Genomic DNA, 7,947 nt, shown 5'->3' with positions numbered 1-7,947 from the left:
TAATGTATCTGGGTACAAAGAATGGAAATACAGATCTGGTCTGAGCTGGTTTTGGGTTCATTTGCATTAAATAAAATTGTGTCCTCAAGTGAACTTTTAGGGAGAATCCCCTAACTACCATCTTATACCTATGCTTATACCTATGCATACTTAAGCATGCATATGATTAAAATCAGATGCATTATGGGAAGGGAGACATACCACAGAAAATTCATCACATGACTTAATCTATTAGTTAGAGGAATCACTCTTACTATTCCCCTTAATAACTAAAGATTTACTGAATTCCATAAAAGGAAGCCCCTAACAGTAATAGGAGCTCTTCAGTCCCTGGGTTCATGTGGCTACGGGTCTCTTGCCCTGTCTTCTGACCTTTTCTATCACTTCATGTTAAATATAGCTTCCTTGTTACTTTTGCAAACCTGTGTGGGCTTTGATTTCAATTCTTTGAAATAAAAGGCCAAGAACTTGGCAAGCCCAGGGTCCTGACTCAACTACTGGTAGCAATTTTGTCACTTTAGTGGCAGTTCGAAAGCTTATATTATTATATACCATATATTAAAGTATTGCATATGTATAGTGTAGGAATTTTGTTATGTACTATACAGCATGAGAGTCTTACAATAGGGATTGAAAAAGATGGTTCAGCTGATAAGAGCATTTAAGGCTTTTCCAGAAGACTCAGCTTTGGTTTCCTGCACTCACAAGCCACAGCTCACAACCACCTGTAATTCCATTTCCAGATCAGATGCCCTCTCCTGATCTCTTCGGGCACCAGGGATTCATGTGTGTACCTACATACATGCAGGCAAAACATACATACACATGAAATACAATTTTAAAAGAACCTTATAAGAATATATTTGCATTTCTCTCCTCTGACCTGTTATTGTCATACAGCCTGTCTTTCATTTCTTCAGGTCCAGTTAGAGTCTTAAAACAAATCCTCTTCTCCTCTCCTCTCCTCTCCTCTCCTCTCCTCTCCTCTCCTCTCCTCTCCTTTCTTCTTCTTCCTCTTCCTCGTTCTCCTCCTCCTTCTCCCCCCTCTTTCCTTATACTGCCAGAATTACTTTGAATTCCCTATGCAGTTTTGTATTATCTTGAACTCCAGATCCTCCTGTCTTTGACTCCCAAGTTCTGATGTTACAGGCATATGACACCATACATAGCTTATTGTTTCCCTAGACACAGTCTATGAAGCCAAAGATACTTCAAATTCACATCAGTCTTGCTGCTCCCAGTGTTGAGACTACAGATAAGAGCCCCTACAACCATCTTAACTTGTTAAATGCATAGAATATCTGTATAGCTGTCTCAGCACTCACCACTGCTAATTCTAGTATCAATTTCCATTCTAGATCAACCTTGAGTTGATTGTTCTTATTGGTGTTTGCTTTCCTGCCTCTTTGCATACCTGACCATTCTGGATGTCATACATTATGAATTTTATCCTCTTGGATGAGTAATTTTACATTTTATAAAATTGATTCTTGATTCATTGGTTACAATTTATTCCTTTTGGGTCTTGCCAGGCAGGTCTGGAGCAATGCTCAGGGTAGGCTAATTTTCTATAAGGTATTTCCCTAGGTATTCTGTCCAATGTCCTGTATAAGTTTTTCTATCTTAGTAATGGAAACCAGCATTATTTCCAGCCCAGTGCAAAGGACCAGAATTGTTTCTCTAATCCTTAGAGTGTCTTGTTTTTTGTTTTTGTTTTGTTTTGTTTTTTTCATTTTCCCCTCCCATCTTTACTGCTCCTCCTGAAAACATCATGATTAGGTCTGTCCCAGTAAAACCCCGCTCTGGGTACCACTCTCTGTCTTGGCCTGCCCCATCTTCCTCATTGCTGAGATAAAATCACTTGTGGAGGGAAAGGGTTATTTAAGCTTACAGTTGTAGCCCATCATAAAGGAAGTCAAGGCAGACACCGACAACAGGAACTGAAGCACAGGGAGTGCTCTTAATAGCTTGCTCAGCCTGCTTTCTGATACAAAACAGGACCACCTGCCTTCGGCTGGCACCACCTTCAGTGAGATCCTCCTGTATAAATTATTCATAAAGAAAATACCCTCCATGACAATCTGATAGGAGCGCTGTCTCAGTTGAGGTTCCCTCTTCTTGGATGACACTAGCTTTTGTCAAGTTAGCAACAAACTAACGAGAACACTATATTCTTTTAGTGCAATGAAAGCCTGCTTCACAGGTCTCCAGGTGTATGTTACATTCTACTTTTAAAAAACATCTCTTTGGGGGGCTAATTCTGTGGGGTATTACCTCTGCCTTCTTTTGTGAGAAGCTTCCTGTGCTTGGTGATTGCTCTAGTCTGTTCTCTGTTGTGATCATCCTCACGACCAAAAGCTATCAGGTGAGGAGAGATTGTATTTAATCTTCCATGTTTTGGTTCATCATTGAGGAAAGCCAAGGCAGGAACTCAAGCAGAGACGATGAAAGAACACTGTTTGGTGTCCTGCTCACTTTAGTTTCTTATATAACCCAGGGCCACCTGCTCTGGGAGTCTCGCTATCTAATGTGTGGTAGCTCTCCCATATCAATTATTAATCAGGAAAATCAGTCCACAGACATACCCACAGGCTGGTCTGATGGAGATGATGCCTCAGTTGAAGTTCCCTCTTTCCAGATGACTCTAGTCTATGTCAGGTTGACAAAAACTAACCCATATAATGATTTTAAAAAGACCGTGAACTCAAGGTGTGCCTGTGTGGAAGGGCTGGGAGTGCTGATAACCACGGTTAGTCTAGCGGTCCTTTGTCCCAGGTACGATAGGCCCTGATTCCTGTACTTAGCACTATACAGTAACTAAATACGTAAATACATGAAAAAATGTAAAATTGCTTACTTGTATCTGTTTGAACTCCATGGGACTGAATGGAGACCAGTCTTCTACCAAGAGGTTTCAGTGTTTCTTCTGCTAGGGCATAGTAGTCTCAAGACCTCTTACCAGTGCTCTTCAGGGGCCTGAGCCTGATGCGGGAGGCTCAGAGGACAGGCTCCAAATTCCATTACCATGTCACAGTGGTGACACAGCCACATGGCATCAATATGGTCCTAGACCTGTTTAAAGTCCTGTGCCTAAGGGCTGGTTCAGTTTGCTCCTTTTAGAGCAGTGGTCCTCAACCTTCCTAAGGTTGCCACCCTTTAACACAATTCCTCACATCGTGGGTCCCCCAACCATAAAGTTATTTCCTTGCTGCTTCATAGCTGTAATTATGCTACTGTTACGAATTGTAAATATGAAACATGCAACTCCATGTGGGGGTCGCGACCCACAGGCCGAGAACCACTGCTTCACATTCTGATGGATGGGGTGATTTTCATGTAACTTCTCTGAGAGAGCTGGTAACATGTAGGCTGCTGTCCTGCGTGCCTACGCAGAACCCACCATTATTTTACAATCAATTTTAGCATCATTTGATTATTATGATTATATTTGAAATATTTGATTAGCACAATGCCATTTAGTCTTAAATTTGTTACAATGCATGGTTGAGCAGGCTATAACCTGTCTGTCAGGACTTTAGAGTTTCTTGAGGGTGTGTCTAACCCTTGCCCCAAGATGTCTATGAAATCAACCTAACACAAAATTGTCAACTTACTTAAACTATTATGAAGGATGAAGTTTTTTTTTTCAGTTTTATTTTTCTTTTTTCGATACTCGATTTCAGGGGTCTCAAGCATAAACTTTATAAATGACAATGTCGCCTGATAATGTCACGCAAAATAAACATGAAACTGTGGACCTCTGGATTCTATGATGTGGTCTGAGACCACCCTTCATTTAGTGTTGGCAAAATGAAGAAGCCAAAAGGTTGCACATTCCTGTGAGTCCATAGCGTCATTTTCTGCTCTGTAAAGCACGGGGATACGATCTCTTTTCCAGGTTCCGGGTGACGTCCCCGGGGATGGAATCTGAGAAGCACCCAGAGCCTGACTTGTCATCTACAGAATGGTTTGTGATCTCCTAAAGGCTAAGTTGTGACCCTTTCTTTTCTCAAGCTCCTGCAGCGCTTGGTAGGATTGGCCGGCGGGCGCCAGGTCCTGGGAGAACCCCGGCAGACCCGCCCCCTCGGTGGCGCTGCGCGCAAGGCGGAGCCGGGGCTGCAGAGCCGCCTCCGGGCGGCGCAGGCGGTCCACGAGGGAGATCCCCGGAGCTGCTCCTCACCACCTCCCCTTCCCCGGGTGGCCTCACGGTGGCCGCGTCCGGGGTGAGTACGCCGGGCCAGAGCTCCGCTACGGTGCGCTCCGAGCGGCCATCGCCGGGCTGTGAGCCGGGAGTGTCCATGGGATGGGGCCGGACGGGCGCGGAGCCTGCGCGCTCAGGCCTCCGTGCGGCTGTCCTGCCGGGCGAGCGGCGGGCGAGCTGGGGGCCTGCAGAGGCCCACCTCGGCCGAGCTCCGGCTCCCGCTCAGGCTCCCGCTCCGGTGCCGGCGCCCCAGAGCCCAGGGCGGGGAAGATGTTATGCGCAGCGGGGAGATGCAGGGTGCATCCGCCGCGTCCCGCGTCCTGGTGCTGGCGTCTCCCGGCGCCTCTACCTGGAAAAGGCCGGCCCTTCTGGCTCCGGGTCAGACAGCGTTTCACCTAGGGAAACAGCTCAGCTGATCTGTAGGGCCTGAGCTCCTTCGGCCACTCACATGGGGTTTGAAGGACTGAGACCCACCTGCTGGATGTAGGTCGGGCGCCTGATCCCTCCAGGGTCTGTGGATCCCTATCACTTGATGTTCTGGTTTTCCTTAGATAAGGGCAAGATAACTCTTGGTTTGGAGTTCGAATGCTGAAGGGTGTGGGAGATAAGTATCTAGAGAAGGCCTTTTGGAGGGAGGTAACTTTAGAAGCGTATTAGCCAAGTCTGGTGCCTGTGGGTTGCAAAGTGTTCAGAGGTGAGCCAGGAGGCATGAAGATGTGGAGGTGGCCCAGGAACGGGCTGATCTCTCCAGTGGTTTGGTAAAGAAAGAGCAGACAGAAGGTGGTAATTTGAGAGTTGAGAAAAGGCCTCTCCGTCTCATTTTAAAAATAATTAACTGGTGTGTGTGTGTGTGTGTGTGTGTAATGAATCTTCGTCTCCGTCTCATTTTAAAAATAATTAGCTGGTGTGTGTGTGTATGTGTGTGTGTGTGTGTGTGTGTGTGTGTGTGTGTGTGTAATGAATCTTCGGAGGATGTAAGAAACTCAAGGAGTGTCTGATATGATTCAGCTTGAGAAAGTGAAATTCAAGATAGAGTGTTGAAGGCTGTTCCAGCACCCTGCCAGAGTGCTGGAATGTGTCTCCAGGGAAGGTAACAAACAATGCTTGCTTGGTTGGTTTTCTTTTCTTCTGTTCTTAAAGTTAATTTTTTAAGAACAGCTTTGACCTTTGTGGACACTGAAAACTCCATGAAATAGCACAAACCTTTGTGTGCCAGACCGCTTTTGAGAGAGGTCCACAGCTTTGATGGGGCATGGGGGAAAAGTATCTCAAAGTGAATTGCTTGACCATGCTGAACTGTTTGCTGAAGAATAGGTAAAGAGGGGCCGTAACAGCGACTCTGTTACTACATTCTATGTGCCACTTGATATAAGCATTTAGTGCCTTCTCTAAGCTGAGCTGGTAATAGTGTATGACTTGGGAACCAACCAAATGTCTCTTGGAAGACCTTTTATCCATGTTGGGAACATCCAAAGCAAGTCAGCCTAGAACTCATGAATGCAGTCTAGACTGGCCTAGAACTTGGTAATCCTTCTGCTTCAGTCTTCTTAGTGCTGGTATTATAACCGTGAACTGTTGGTGACTGACTTCTGGCTATTCTAGCCTTTTTTTTTTTTTTTTTTAAATCATCAGTGAACAATGGTATGTGCCAGAATTACCCAGGTTCCTGTTTAAAATTTCTTGGCTCCACCCCAGACCATTGAAACAAAACCTTTGGGTGTGGATCCAGGAATAGGTATTTTAAGAAGAGCACACAGGGTTATGGTTCTTTGGCTAGTGCTGAAGTTCACTACACACACACACACACACACACACACACACACACTGACAGGATAAGAGTGTGTGTGTAGATAGGGGTTTGTAAGACATTTTTGGAATGGATCCTCTTAAAATTTACATGATCAAGTTGCCATCGACTTTATGTGACTAAACGTTACTGTCCCTATCTATAATAATGTCATTTAAAATTTTTAGAATATTTTAAAGGACAACTGGTTATTTATTTTTTTTTTTTACCTTTTATTATTACTTATAGCAGCTTTGTTTCTGGTAATGAGCCATACCAACCATGAATTAGAAATACAGCTTTCTCAAATTTGTTTTAGTGACTGTTTCTACTATCTTGTACAGGTAGCTATCATGAACACACATATATTGCACAATTGGGATTGTATATACACTTTTATGTTATTTTTCTACTTAGCTATGGTAAGCTCTTCCTCCATAGTTAGGGTCTTTTAGACACTCATTTTTGGGGGTACCTACATGTGCACATGGGCATGAAGAGGCTGGAAGGCAACCATTTGTGTCATTAGGATTAAAGCCGGTGTCACCATGCCTGGCTTTTAGGGGGATTCTGTAGATCAACATCAGGTTGTGTGGTAGCGCCAACTGAACTCTCTCTAGTCCCTTAAACATCTTTTAATAAAAGCATATGCTCTAGGATGTGATATTGATTAAATCAGATCCCTGCTATTTTGAGTTCATTTCAAGGTTTTGTTATTTTGGCATTGTTGACGTCAATACAACAATCTCCTCTTATTGTATACTAAATGATGTAATCACGAGTTATATATAGTGAAATGAGTTTTAAAAATCCCATTTTCACATATCTTCTTACTCCTTTTTTTTCTCCGTCAGAAGGACAATTGCCATCTCCCAGGGTCCTGTTCCATCTTAGGCCCATTCTCTTTTGTTGGTTCTGAGACTTCACGGCATGTGAGAGTCACTTCTTATTTAAATTTCAGCCCCGGACTCAGGTATAGTTCTTTGACCTATCAGTTCTAGAGTGGAATATAGAAACCTATAGCTTTGTCCACTCCTCCAGAGAGCTGATCAAAGCACATTTGGAGTCACAGATCAGAAGTACTTTTAAGTAAATGGCAGATCTACTCAGAAAATCTAGATCACTGACCTGGAGTCATTCATCATATAACTAACACTTTCAGCTAACACATTCAAACTAACACTTTGAGACATGAGTTGCCTGCTTTTTTTGGTTTTGTTTTATTTGTATTTTTGTTTTTTGCTTTTTCCAAAGTATCTCAGAGCTTCTCAACCCCTAGGACCATTGGTAGACCTGACCGGTAATGGCTACAGAAGTCGAGACTTCTATGACGCACTGCAGAATTATCTGATGGATAGCTAGCTGCAAATAGACATGGGAAGGCACGCTCAGTGAGCTTCTACTGAAATCTCCCACCAGAAGATCTCATGACTTCTGTAAACACCTATTACATAAAACAACTTAAGTCACTTGGTAGTTAAGTTAACGTCATGTTTCCTGGCAACTTTTGTTTTAAAACGGGTGTTTCGGAGTCACAAGCATGCCCTTGAAGTGTGTAGTGGGTCCCTGCCTCTTCCTCTTTCTCCATTCTTTTTTTTTTTGGCTCTGAGGTAAGACATTTTGCTTCCTGCATGCCACCTACCATAATATGTTGATCACCATAGCACATAAACAATTGACCATGGGCGGAAAACACCTCAAACTGTGAGCCGACTTGTTTCTAAGTTGATGACCTCCAGATTGTGTACTGTTGGGCAGAAGGCTGAGAGGAGCCCACACAGTGCAACTTAGTAACAGCCCCTCCCTTTCCAGTAGTTAGTGGCAGAGGGGAGGGGTAATAGGCTTGATTCAGGGTTGTTCTAGAAAGGTCAATTGAAGGGTGTTCCTATGAGCCTTTGCTACTGTTAAACTTCTCCTAGGGTCTAGTTAATGCCTTTTCTTTTCTGCTAATCTCTCTCCC

The 7,947-nt window shown here is 43.8% G+C and overlaps 1 protein-coding gene across 2 annotated transcripts in view; it reads left to right on the top strand.

The window, feature by feature from the left end:
• The first annotated feature begins 4,113 nt into the window (after positions 1 to 4,113).
• Positions 4,114 to 7,947, top strand: part of B4galt4 (beta-1,4-galactosyltransferase 4) — a 26,988-nt gene continuing 23,154 nt past the window's right edge. The window contains exon 1 of one of the 2 annotated variants that reach the window (XM_028788181.1): positions 4,114 to 4,223. The gene's annotated coding sequence lies outside the window, so the exon portion shown is untranslated. The remainder of the gene's footprint in view (positions 4,224 to 7,947) is intronic. The other variant, XM_028788183.1, reaches the window with a different exon arrangement.

The sequence above is a fragment of the Grammomys surdaster genome, unplaced genomic scaffold (assembly GCF_004785775.1).
Source record: "Grammomys surdaster isolate TR1022 unplaced genomic scaffold, NIH_TR_1.0 125704, whole genome shotgun sequence".
Taxonomy (NCBI): Eukaryota; Metazoa; Chordata; class Mammalia; order Rodentia; family Muridae; genus Grammomys; species Grammomys surdaster.
The sequence above is the reverse complement of the archived record's forward strand: the minus strand, read 5'-3'. Positions and strand labels throughout refer to the sequence as shown.